The sequence below is a fragment of the Chelon labrosus genome, assembly GCF_963514085.1.
Source record: "Chelon labrosus genome assembly, chromosome: 7".
NCBI classification, from domain to species: domain Eukaryota; kingdom Metazoa; phylum Chordata; class Actinopteri; order Mugiliformes; family Mugilidae; genus Chelon; species Chelon labrosus.
The window spans coordinates 21,101,335-21,115,624 of record NC_140343.1 but is presented as its reverse complement, the minus strand read 5'-3'; positions in this window follow the sequence as shown (position 1 = coordinate 21,115,624).

The following is a 14,290-nucleotide window of genomic DNA, read 5'->3' as shown; positions in this document are numbered from 1 at the left end:
ATCAGTTCCCGTTGGAGCGTCTCCAGATCAACTTTGTACTGCAAAAAAACTGTGGGTTTCGGAAGTCCGGCTAACTTCCAGGCTATGACCACCCTACTGGTCAAAACGATTGGATCTCAAATGTGTCTTCAGTGCATCTTGTACTTAAAGCCGCCCACTTGCAATTGGATTGCTCTGGACACATATTAGTACCATCTGATCCAACCTTTAATTTCACACCAACAATGTGAACACAGCTCTCACTGTGGGTTTCTAAGGACAGAGAGCCTCATAGTAGCAGCTCAGGCATCTCTTTCTCTGGGCTTTTTCAAATTCTCTACATATTTATAAAGGACGGTGAAGCTTCTGTGACCTGTAACAATCTGCTGATACCCAAAAAGAAAATTACATACATAAGAGAACCCCGTGGTTCGAGGCTTTAAAACACACTACTACATCAACTGTAGATTATTATTCCATTTTTAGAATATTGGATCCTCTGAGCCTTTGGTATCGGCCCACACCGTCTTTGGATGCCACCATCACCAACACCTACTCCAGTGGCATCCCCTAATTACTCCAAGAAACAGGAGAAGCGTGTTTGGAAATTAGAGTTGAAATCATCATGATCAGAGAATTCCAGCAGGCATTACCAGAGCACCCTGATTATAGCTGACATTAACTTTAATGCAGTCAGAGGTGTCTTTCAGGTTCTTCGGGGTGTTACAGCTGCATCGGCATGCATGTATTAGTATATGTAAAGCGCAACAGGAGTACGGGAAAGCCTGTGTACCAGGCATGAGGAGCCTGATTGGTGTTTAATGAGAAAGCTCACTGAGTGAACGTGTCTCCCGAGACTTCATAAAGTGGATACTGGTCTGCTTAATTAAAAAACATGTTGCCAATTTGATGAAGATGAGTTTAAAATTAGTATCTCCCTTGGCTACGCCTCAACAGCCTAATTGTGAATTCGGCACCTTGAGAATGTGGACTGATGTGACACAAGCAGCAAAGCAGAGGCGGGAACAACACTAACAATTTGTTCAGATCAGATTTAGCAAGATAGAAAAGACATTGATACCTAATGGAGGAGAGGCAGGCTGAGGTTTGTTCTGAAGATGTTAGAGGATATTTAATGACTGACGGTAGGGAGCTAACCGTTACACATCATTTCTTTTTTAGCCATATTAGCGGCATGGTTAAAGTGATGTGAGTTGGCTTGTCCCTTCGATCCCCTGACTCTCCTCCAGCACTACCAGCAATCTGACATTTTTCATGACGTGTCATAACAAATATTGAGTGCAATACCATTAAAATATGGTAGAGTGATTCATGGTTTCCTGAGGATGAATCTGGGGTCCTCCTGACTTTTCAGTTTAAGTTTCCACTTCCTGTCTTCTACATGGACTGGCACAACAAAAGTTTATGCAACTCTTCACGGCTTTCAGAGACTGAATCTTAGTCTGGGGATCCTTTAATTTTTCCACAACTACCATCACAAGGCTGACAAACATCTCAGTTTGTGCCTCTCACATGTTAGCGTTACTGACCTAAGAATTAATTTCTGTAAAGACCATAACCTGGCATTGTTAGAAAAATTGCTGCTGTTTTAGTGGAGTCTGAAATAGCCTCCTGGATGGACTGACACAAAGTTTTGTGTCATTCATCGTCACCCAAGGATGGATTGGATTGTTTTTGGTTTGTGGTTCTGTCTTTTCATCTTGTGTCTCCACATAGTTGGGTATTTGAAATGTCTCCTTTACTATTTGATAGACTAGATTCACATTTGGTGCAGAAAATCGCGATTCCTGCTTCCCGCAGGATGAACTGTGTTCACTTTTGTTTTCCTTTAATGTTCAATATCACCAAGCACCATCAGGGACAATGTACAAAACCAATAACATTCACATCAGACTCAGCTGTATTTCCTATAGAAACGTTTCACAAAAACTCAAGCTATTAACTAGAAAATTCCCGCAGGAAATTTTGAGAGTGCCGAGTGGGCTGTTGCCGGGGTTCTGTATTGAAAAAGCACACCTCAAATAGTATTTTTTAACATGTATATTTACACACATGAGCCACTAATTCTAGCATTAGCCACAAATGTTAGCACGCTAGCTACTCATGGCAGTAAAGCATTAACCACAAACGTTAGCAATTAGCATGATGAGCTAGCCACTAATTTTAGCATTGGCTTAGTGTGGTATAGCTTCACAATACCCTCAAATAGTAATTTTTAACATGTATATTTACACACATGAGTCACTAATTCTAGCATAAGCTGCTAATGTTAGCAATTAGCATGATGCGCTAGCCACTAATTTTAGCATTGGCTTAGTGTGGTATAGCTTCACAATACCCTCAAATAGTAATTTTTAACATGTATATTTACACACATGAGCCACTAATTCTAGCATTAGCCATAAATGTTAGCAATTAGCATGTCTTTACTACCACGAGCGGCTCGCACGCTAGCTACTCATGGCAGTAAAGCATTAACCACAAATGTTAGCAATTAGCATGTCTTTACTACCACGAGCGGCTGGCACGCTAGCTACTCATGGCAGTAAAGCATTAACCACAAATGTTAGCAATTAGCATGATTCGCTAGCCACTAATTTTAGCATTGGCTTCGTGTGGTATAGCTTCACAATACCCTCAAATAGTAATTTTTAACATGTATATTTACACACATGAGCCACTAATTCTAGCATTAGCCACAAATGTTAGCAAATAGCATGTCTTTACATGCAGTCAAGCATTAGCCGCAAATGTTAGCAATTAGCATGTCTTTACTACCACGAGCGGCTAGCACGCTAGCTACTCATGGCAGTAAAGCGTTAACCACAAATGTTAGCAATTAGCATGTCTTTACTACCATGAGCAGCTAGCACGCTGGCTGCTCTTGGTAGTAAAGCATTAGCCACTAATGTTAGCAATTAGCATGTCTTTACTCCCATGAGCAGCAGCTATAACAAAAAGCACAACTCAAATAGTCATTTAAGGCCTGGTTCCTTCTGACTGGATGGGTGTGAGTTTGATGTCATGCAGGGTACAACAAACCAAACAGGATGAGGAGGATGCAGTAGGCCTGGCTGAGAGAGCGAGACACTGAGAAGGGTCGTCCTTTATGCCCTTCTACAAACTGAAGGGCAGGTACAGGCAGCAGAGCCCTCCCAGCTCCACCTGAAAGCCAGCATCAAATAAGGAAGAGAGTGGGAGGGATCGTCACACCCCCACCTTTAAGAGGGGCATCCTCACTAGGATCCCCAGACAAAGAACGAGCAAATCGTAACAATTGATCGTTAATCATAATAATTTCAACAATAAAACTCATTACTCCTACCTGAGCAATAGTTTAACAGTTTACGGCACAGTCTTACAGTTAGAAAAACATCAATATTAAACTTAACACATCCAGGCTGTAACAAGGAATCAGCGATGAAGTGAAGACCTTCAAATTGTCCTGTTAGTCCAGCTCTTTGTCTCATGTTGGACGTCACTGCAGTCTGTCTGGATCAGCTGGAGGAAAACTATATGCAGACAAATAGACATGTCAAATAATGTTATGTAACATACTGAATATAACTCTTATGAGTGTTCAACAGCTCATTATTTATTTCATTAAAAACATCATATTATATTAAATTACTCCAATTATATATATATACTATCATTAATGTTGTTACAAGCCATAAACGTTTCGTACTTTATGTGATGGAATAATATATTTTTCAGTTTGACACAGTTTTAGTGGCTAACCCCACTAGCCTCCACGTTAGCTCGCGGCAAACTCCCGCGGGTCTGCGGTTAAATCCCGGTTAGCTCGCGGTTAAGTCCCGGTTAGCTCGCGGTTAAATCCCGGTTAGCTTGCCGTTAGCTCGAGGCTAGCTCGCGGTTAGCTCGAGGCTAACTCCGCGGTTTAGTCTCCCCATTGTAACAGTCTGAGAGTCCCTAATGTTTTGTCAGTCTGTGTCTGTAATGCTATAGTGGGAGGGGAGGTGGGGGGGTTGGAGTGGGGGGGTCATAGTGTCAGGTTCTGGCTCCCTACTATAGTCCTGTAATGGGTTTAGGGGGTCATAATGTTTTGGCAGTCTATTACTGTAATGCTTAAATGGAGTGGAGGGGGGTCATAGTGTCAGATTCTGCAGCCCAACTATAGTACTGTAATGGCTTAAGTGGTCATAATGTTTTGGCAGTCTGTGTCTGTAATGCTATAGTGGGAGGGGGGGTGGGGGGGGTTGGAGTGGGGGGGTCATAATGTCAGGTTCTGGCCCCCTACAGTACTGCAGTAATGGTTTGAGGGGGTTTTAATGTTTTGGCAGATCATGTTTTCCAGCAGCTGCGTGTGTGAACGTGTGTAAGCTGGTTGGGGTCTGGTTGTCATGGCTACCAGGGTCAACTGCTCCTGTCAGAATGTCAGTTGGAAGACGGGGAGAGAGAGAGAAAATGCTGAAAAAACGCCTCGAACAGGAAGGACTTGTGGCCAAACCGTATTTCCAATCATTGAACCGACTTAACTTTGGGCATCTTGAGGCTTTCCTGAACGTCTACATATGCAATTTGTGGGTAAAATGAAGAAATGTGACCTATTTAAAGCGATTCAAAAAAGGTTACTTCTGCTTTCCTCCAGAAATTTCCCTGCCTTTTTAACATGGCAGTCTATGGAGCTGTGGATGGGTGTTGCTGGCGCATCTTTGTGTCTGACGCCAAAACTATAAGACTTACAGCTTTAGCAGACGGATATGAGTGAGAAGACAAATTTTCCTACGTTTCTATGTATAAATTATGTCTGTCGTGTGAAATTTGTGGCCATGGGAGCAGTTTCTGTACAGTTTTTTGACTAATTTTCTTCTCTCCTCCTCACTCTAGCTGATGATGTCATCCACTCTAGCACAAACATTCCGCGCAATACACACCCATTATAAACCCTGAAATTTGAGTAAAAACCTACACAACTCTGAGGCTTCATAGTTTAAAAACGGTAAAAGTTGTCGACAAGTGAAGTGAATCTCTGAAGAGAAGGCAAGAGTACCTACGTTTTAAAGTTCAAATGAAGTCTCTCGGTTAAAGTATGCCAGAGCAGTTCATTGTTGAAAATGTCTGTTGATTTATTTATTTTTTCGGGCTTCTCCATTCATTTCAATGGGAAATTTATCGCGGTTTTTCGCGAATAAATTCGCGAAAAACTCACGAATCCCTTATAAAAGTAATAGCACGGGATTCGGGATCAAAACACACGTTTTGATATATCATGTGTTGGGGTCCTCTCGCCGGTTCGGGCCGCATTAATCGGCGAAAAAGGGCGGAAAATGAATAATAAGTAAAAAAAATAAAACTGCAAAGAAACACGCAGAAGATCAATAGTGGCCTCGTGCCTATGGCACGAGGCCACTCCTCCCATAGCTTGCTATGGGAGGAGTGGCCTCGTGTCATAGGCACTCGGCACTAATTATTCACAGTGCTTGTGTTTTGTTATCGCTGTTGATCCGTAGCACTCGAAAAACACCCGTCCCTCCGTGCTGCGCACGCATGATCCAGTCATCAAAAGATTTCGCTGACTGCACCTTGAATGTATAATGTATTTAGAAGTTCACTGTGCAGAGGCCCAAATAAATCCAAGTAATTAACTCAATAATTGACTTGATGAATTTCCCTACAAATGGAGACAGTTTTGCTAAATCTGCAGAAACATGCAGCTGGTGGGGCTTGGGGAAATCACACAAAGAGAGATCTTGCATAAACAATTTGCACAATGTGCCAGAGGCGAAAGCACTTTTAATTACAAGACTCTAAAATGTGCCTCCACAGTGCGACCCTTTAATCAGTGGCTTGGTGGCGGTTGCACGCCAGTCAGATGTAAAAATTAAGACAGAGAATAGATGACACCTCCTGTCAAGCAGATAATGATCATTCTCATTTACAATTTTCCACAAATTACCTTCATTTTCTAATTATTACTATTACTGTAGATGCCCTGAGCATTTGAGACAGCGAGTGACTGACAGTTACAGTTTATCTAGTTGCTTGCTGTATGACATTACTACTTATTTTCTTTGAAGACCACATTAACAGCTTAGGACACTCGTAAGACAATTGACTATCAACTCACATCCATACATGAGGCAACATCACAACGTTTCATCATCTCAAACATCAAGGAACAGCTCCTTCTGTGTGCTATGTAAATTTCCAACACTCAGAACTTAAAGTTCCAGGGAATAATTTCCTTCTCATCTTTTTTTCCCTGTGGAAATGCTGGTAGAGTTCTTCAGATGATTCTTTGTCCCAGAGGATCACTTTTAACAGTAATTTCATGTCAACACAGATAATGTTTCAAACAGATGATGATCTCATTCTTTGTTTGTTCGCATGGCCCATGTCCATTCTCTGATGAGTCACAACTGTTTTGGAGGCACAGAGACCTACACAATAGTCATAATGTCATAATGTTATGCCTGTTATGCTGCCTTCAAATGGAGTCATGTTCACCATGTTCACAAGAAAAGTTCAGATGAACAGCCCACTCTTGGTGATATTCACAACCTCGTAAATCAAAACTTTCTGTAAGTTCAAAAAGCGTGATGTGTTTGCTGACGTTTTGAGAAATGGCAGAGAAAGTTTTCTTCATAAATTTATAATATGTCTGAGGAAAGCTGCTGCTAGCAAAGTGGCTGATGTTACCACTTAGATGCCAAGCCTGTTGTGCATGCAACACCCCATTTTGTTACCACAAGCTCACAAGTTCCATTTGAAAAGAACATTTGTCGCAAACTAAGCATTTCCTTTTTCATCCATTGGCGATGCAACATGTTGGCATTTGGACTGATCCTGACTGGACAGTGAATGTAGGCACATTTCATGTGAATCCACTCAGTAGTTCTTGGAATATTTCAGTTTAGGACAAAGTGACTAATAGACCAAACTTGGCATGCCCACAGTCTCACTGTCAGTGACCAAAACTTAAAAAGAGCTGTAGCCCACATATCACATCCAACGAGCAAACATCGCAGTTTGATGAAGTGAAACATTACATTGCTGCTTTTAAATGAAAAATATCAGGAGCAGGGCTTATTCCCACGACATCGCTGAATGATTTGAATCAATATTTAATTCTAAATTAACAGCCGTTTTTTCTTGGGCAGGTATTGATCCCATAGACCTGAGGTGGTGTTATTGCACACAAATCACAAAAAATATATTATTTGCTGACCCTCTGATGCAATGTAATAGGGATATACTGTATTTGACAGTAGGAACTTCTGTTTCCCGGTTGAGGTTAAGTTCACACACATTCACAGTTTGACCCTGTACGCAGAAATGCTGAGAAGATGTCAACAACTGATCTCATAATGAGATGTGTCTCATTCTGCTGGCTATATAGTGGGATTCACAATTCTGTACAGTAATCAAGCCATAAAACAATGTTGTAATCTAAAATGAGATACCTGTGCAGACTAAACGCTGGCTGGATGACTTTGTCTGTCTTATGGGCTTTAATGCCAGTATTAAAAAATAAATGACAATTCATATGTCACTATGGTTAATTTAATGAAAAATTGCAGAATATCTATTCACTCACACAGACGGCAGAAGCTTTCCATTTTGACCGTCATCATTATGGGTGGAAAATCCACGCTCTTGGTCAAGGCTACCAGCTATAAGAGGCCATAAATCATAGCTCTCGCACGCAGCTTTGTCATTTAGCCAACGCTTAGGGACAGGGTGTACTCGAACACAGCATTTCTCACTGTAACCGAGGTATGTCGAACATTAACAGTTGGTTTGCGACAGAGACTTCAGGAAAGACATCTTATAGCAGTGGCTATTAGACAAGAAAAAACCTTGAATAGATAGGAACCAAGAGGACAGTCATACCATGGCCTTAGTGGTGGGCCGTCAGAGCCAGTAAAGCCTTCTCTGCTGGCCTAATCTTTATCAAAGTCACTGACTTGCATTTTAATTTTTTCCCATTAATCATATTAAATTACTCCCAATAGCCTATTCTTTTCATTTTATGGCTTGTCTGTCTCTCAGCTGCAGTGCTTCTGGCAAGTGTAATTTTGCATTAAAGCTTTTATCCAATCATATTTCAGCCATCATGTGTAGGCGGAGTCAAAGAAATCTGCCTGGGCCTTCACAATTAAAACTGCAGGCGACTGAAGCTTGAAATACATTGTAACGACGCTGTTCCTTTAACCAATCACATTTCAAGTTGGTATTCTTAGGCCTTCTCTGTGGCCTACGGTAGTGTCAATCAGCGTCCTCTGATTGGAGGGTCAGAGAGCCGTTCCGTTTAAGCCAAGCTAGCAGTTCATCTTCATCTGTTGATTGATGGCTAACTAGCCCGGCAAAGGGTGTGTCTGCCACTTTCATATTTACATCTTTTATGTATAATTTTGGCATTTTATTGGGCTGACATTGATGCTTCTGCTGGATTTGACGTTTGTGGCGCTGGTGTGCAGTTGCAGCATACTTTTTGAAGTGAGTCTTGTTTTAGTAATGGCATTCATCTCGCTATATGAGATACCCGTCTGCGATGCAACGTCCTCTTTTATTGCGTATCCTTATGATGTTGATGTGCGTCATAATGATCTTATTAAGACGTGTTCTGAATGAAGTTGGAGGCCACTGAAGGCATACAGTAGGTGGAAAATGCACGGCCCGCCACTGCCTGGCCTGGGGAGCTTTCCACCCACTGATGGGACACAGTGCCCACTGCTGCATTACAACCACAATGGACATCAAAACAGAATAAACAGCGACATGCACAAGATGGAGTGACAAGATATGAAACTCCTAAAAGATATACGATAGAGAGAGGGGAGGTGGGATATATTTAAAGATGGTCCAGTCCTAGAAAACAGTCCCCATTATACACACTGGTTAAAACTGTCAGCCTTGAAAAAAGTATTTAAACTTCACTATTGGCTCCAGTGGCTTACATTATGTGCTCATTAGTTTTACATAAATGTATTCTGTTATATATTATTTTGTAGTAAACTGAACTTGTTTGTGCCAAGTGCCAGTAATGCACTGCAGCTACAATCCTGTTTGAGAAGCTGATAACAAAATGTTTAAGGAAAAAATGCTTAAAGTGGAGGTTGGTGCCAAGGGAAATAATGCCATATATAGCAGGGGTCAGTAGGAGACAAACAAAAAGGACGTGGGCACTCGTGAATGACAATATGGTAGCGACCTTTGGACTTAAAATTGCAGGCCGAAGCAAAAATCTGTCATGCTAGACTTTTGTAAATGTCACACTCTGCTTGAACATCACCTTTCCTCCTTCTGAGAGAACCTTATGCATGTCTGCTTTTTGCTGTATTCGTGGGTGTTGACTGGCCAGACATGACCATGTGTGTCATTTGCTGCTCACCTCGCTGGTGAAAGAAATAAGCAGCAACATGACTGATGGTGGCGAACATGATCTCCGCCACCTCCTCGGTCAGGGAGGAAGAGGGAAGAACAAGAAACTATGCAGCTTTAATGAGACTTATTTAAAGATAACAAAATTTGCTGCAGTGATGAGCAGGGAAATCCAAATAACAGCCCAAACTAAAGTAATTCACCATAGTAAAATAAAAATGAATGAAAAAAAGACATACAAATACAAAAGTTGGTCCCCTTAGATGTACAAACATGTGCAACCACAGTGACAGTATACACAGCAGAGATTTGGAAAGTATTCTGCGTTATTTTTAAAGACAATAACTGAACTTGTATCCACCATCACTTGTGCAGTGATACTATTTGACTTGAAGACAGATGAAAGCTGCAATTTTACCAGAGATAAACCGCAGCCTTTTATTCCGAGCTCATCCAACAATGCACAATGTCATTGACCATTTTAGCTGGACACAGCTCTGCAGTTTCAGAATGCACGATGTAGGAATACTTCATTCAGACCTGAAGTCAGACAATGTCATGACATTTAAAGCAGCCACTGAGAGTAAAAGTCATCAACTTCGGCTAAGACATCAACCATCCTGAGATATGGGCCAGTGCATCCGTTTAGCCCCGGTGATACAGGTAAGAGAACGGAGTCTGAAAGAAGTCACACACACTGGCATCAATGCTTTGCTAGTCTTTGTGGTCCCAGGAATGGAGAATTTTTCATCGTCTTAGATCTCCAGAGGTTATGTTGGGAACTCCTTGAATTAAATCACTGATATTTGATATCATTTGAGTTACACTCGAACTCTGTTATACCACTGTTACAGCACAGCTCAATAGTGGTAGATGGGAGTAACATAAAATGAACCCAATGATCAAAAGGTTCTCAAAAAGACTGATGCATGGTTTAATGAAAGCAGATTTAGCCAACAGAAAATATACAAACACCAAATGCGGAGCAATGGCCAGTGATTGACATTTTAACAGCATGTAACACACAGGACATGTAACACACGAAGGTTAGATGGTGAACTCTCAGGGTACTGGTGCAGGAGAATGTGACCAGAAATTTAGTTGATCACAATTCTGAAGGTGGATGCTTCAGAAAAAATTACGCTGAACCTAATTCTCCAGCAAAATGAACCACCTCATCAGTACATCTGCAACGAGTCTGTGCTTGTAAAATTTGCATGTTATTTCTGGTGACGCTGACTGTGAGTGTAGTTGTTTGATGTGGCGTTTGGTTTGTGCTTGGAATTCACAAGTGTCTGTCAGGGTCTAAGCTCGGATCTGTTTGATCCAGCCCCAAAATCCTTGGAGACTTCCAGCTTGACTAAAGTTTGTTGTAGCAGGTAAGATACAGAGAGTTTTTTTTTTTGGAGCTAGAGACAGTTGCAATGAGATGAGAGTGACCCAAGAGACCGGTGAACCAAGACAGTTGCTCTGTTTTGGTCTACATCAGAGTTCTTTCAGCTGAATCCTCCTGCATGACCACTTGCTACAAAACAAAACATGAAGTTATCCGAAGCTATACTTTCTCCGCATACAAATCTCAGCCTGATAACGGGTTCGTAAATCCTACTCCAACCCCGTGACCGGCAGTGAGGCGACAGAAGTGTGTGCTTGCAGTATGGGTGCAATTCCAAAGAATTCACATGAACACAGTATACATACAGTTGTCTCATTAATTTAAAGGGTTTCTGGGCATGCTGCCAGCACCGGTGCTGTATGCCAAGGTAGTGGAGCATCGTGGAGCTAATATTATTTAGAGATATTACAGTGATTTACAGTACGCTTCATTACGTGCAGGGTTAAGGGTGAGTGTTGTACAGGGACGACTTTGCTTAGTTGGCTGACTTCAGTGATGCTGATACTTGCAGGGTTGTGGGTTGCAGGGGTTTAAAACCATCCTGTTCTTGAGATTGCACACTTAACAGCTATGCTGCCCTTTTTATTGGTGTGTTTATTTATAGCTTCAAACTCAAAGTCAGTTGTTACCAACACATCTAATCTGTCTTAGTCACAGTGGTAAAATGAAACCTAAAATGTGAATTATTTCACAATATGGACAAGAAATCATTTGCCTCAAGACTTCAAGTGACTTTTGAAGTGATGGTGGGTGGTTGTGGTGGACTTTTTAATGAATTACTTTTAATTAAATTGTATATTTTTCCCTCTGGTCAGGGTAGCCATGGTATGGTTAAAGTCAAGGTGTGCAGAGGAAAAACCTTTTGAGGCAAATGCACAATTGTAACACTGATTTCAATTGTAGACAAAGCTGAACACAATTCCTCTGTCTTGGTCCTTGGTCTTTCTCTGCAGTGAAGTGTATGAAGTGTTTGAGTGTAACTCTTTCTGCTGGTCTTTTGTCGAGGAAAGTCCTTGACATCTGTCTTTCTGTACTCACAAACACACACCACATGGATGGACAGATAGTGGACTCTTTTAGGTACCTGGTTGTTTACCTGAACAAAGCTAGTTAATATGAAATATTTATATTTTATTTACATTTTGTATGAAAGGCCAGAGCAGACTCTGCCTGCTAAGGACACTTAGGTCCTTCTGAGTGCAGAGAGCACTACTGAGGTCCTTCGATGACTCTGTGGTGGCATCAGACATCTTCTATGGAGTGGTCTATTGGAGGATGATAGCAAAGCTGTCCTCCCTGATAGAAAACCAGTCCCACACCCTCCACTGAGATATAGCAGCACAGGGCTGGTCCTGCCTTCCTGCTGCTGTGAGGCTGTACAACCAAATCTACCCCCAGTAGGCCACACATACACATACACATACATTTTCTCATGTGCAATGCCCATTCATGTAACTTCTATTGTATTTAATTTTCTTTTTTTTAATCTTCTGTGTGCAATGTCCCTTAAACTGTATGTTTCTGCAACACTGCAAATTTCCCCATTGCGTGATAAATAAAGGATAATTATTATCTTATTTTGTTTGCATTCTCCTCCCCTATTTGGTGTCACCTGTCCCTCATTACCCTATCAGCCTGTATGAGTATATACATGCAGTCAGGACTCACTTTGGGATTACCTGCTTTTCTGTGGCGGTGCTTCATGTTACTACCTTGAGTAAGTTTTCATTAAACTGAACTTTGTAGCACATCATAACAAATATCTACTCAAAATACTCACCTTGTTACACTAACTTCTCCTGATTTTAAGCATTGATGTGGTAAAATAATGCAGAAGGTGTTGTCCTTTGGAGTTCTTGTCAGAAACGCTATCGCTGAGATACTGACTCAGCAATCTGTACTCTGCTGGCATCTTTTAGTTTCAATTTAAACACACATCACCACAGGACTCCAGAAGACACACATTTACTATCTGTGACATACTGTAATAGTCTTGGCTTTGACCAGAGTGTATTATCATGATTTTATCTGAAATAACTGCAGTTATGAAACTGCATTTTCATTCAGATTGTTGTCACTGGGTTACATTTGTTATCACTCATTCTCTACCATGCATTCATTATTATGTATACACTAAAAAGAAGGTACTTTGTAGACCAGTGGTTAGAGAAGAAGCTGCGGAACTGGAAGGTGTGCATCCCCCTATGTCTTATGTGGTGCTTTGAGCGAGCTCTTAACCCCCAAACTACTCACTGCGAAGGTGGATACCCACAGATCCAAGTGAATACATTAGGAGTGGATGGGTTAAATGCTGAGAAAGGATTTCCCCACGAGTGATCAATAAAGGAAAAAAAAAATAATAATTATATGAATGTCTGAAAGTGCATAGGCAGCCCCTGTGATCCTCTATAGCAGGGGTCACCAAGCCTCCTGAAACTGAGAGCTACTTCAAGGGTACTGAGTAATACAAAGGGCTACCTGCCTGATACAAACTTCCTGAATAACATAGTCGCACAGTTCACCTTTAATAATAGTAACAGTAATAATAATTTTTGGTCAATAGATTACATTTAGAGACATATTAGAATGAAATGTGTGAGACATGGATCCAACTCATTTGTAGACCACCACAGGGAGCTGTAGCAGCTCTTACTGTACACAGGACAGTGCATAACTGAAGTCATTGTTGTGTGTGGGTGCACTTCTTTTCTTGACACACTAATCAGATTCATTTTAACACATCTAAAGATCTAGGCAAAACAGACTGGGTCATTACTGATGACTGTAATAATGGTGGTATCATTAAAAAGAAGGAGAGATGAAGACAGATGGGAGGCAGGGAAAACCTGAGAGCTGCCTGCCAGACACTGCTGACAAAGCAAAGTCACGTCCAAAAAGGCTACACTCACAGATTTCTAATCAACTGTTGAGAAGAGCAGGGAAGTACGAGGCAGTATCCTTAGGGTCGGAGGGGTGTTGGATTTTCTATGGGCTTGGTCTCACTGGAGTTCAACATGAAACAAACAATAGTTTCACGTTGCAAAAAGATTTATGTGATAATTAGACCAGAACACACACACACACACGCTTTCATCTTATCTATTAAATTCAATAATAAATGAGTTTAGCCTTCACTGTTAATAATGGTGAGTTTTTTTCTCTAACCTTTTTTAACTGAATGCTTATAATGAATGGGATCTCAGAAACCGCTGATATTTAGTTTTTGTTCTCTGACTGCTCACGAATGGTAACCCTGCATGCTTGCTTTTTAATTCCACACCGTTTCACTGGAACTTTTCAGCTGGTATAAGGACAAGAACACATGCTGCACGAGGCAACAAAATCACGGGAACGGCCCTTGGATTTTTAAATTATGAAGTACAGATTTTAAAATCTTACTATTTGTTTTCAAAGCCCGAAATGGTTTAGCCTCACAACACATCTCCGACATGCTAGTTCCATTTTCTTCCCCCGGGTCACTAAGGTCATCCTCACAACAACTCCTCTCAGTCCTTAACTCTAGATCTTAAATCAAAAGGGGACCGA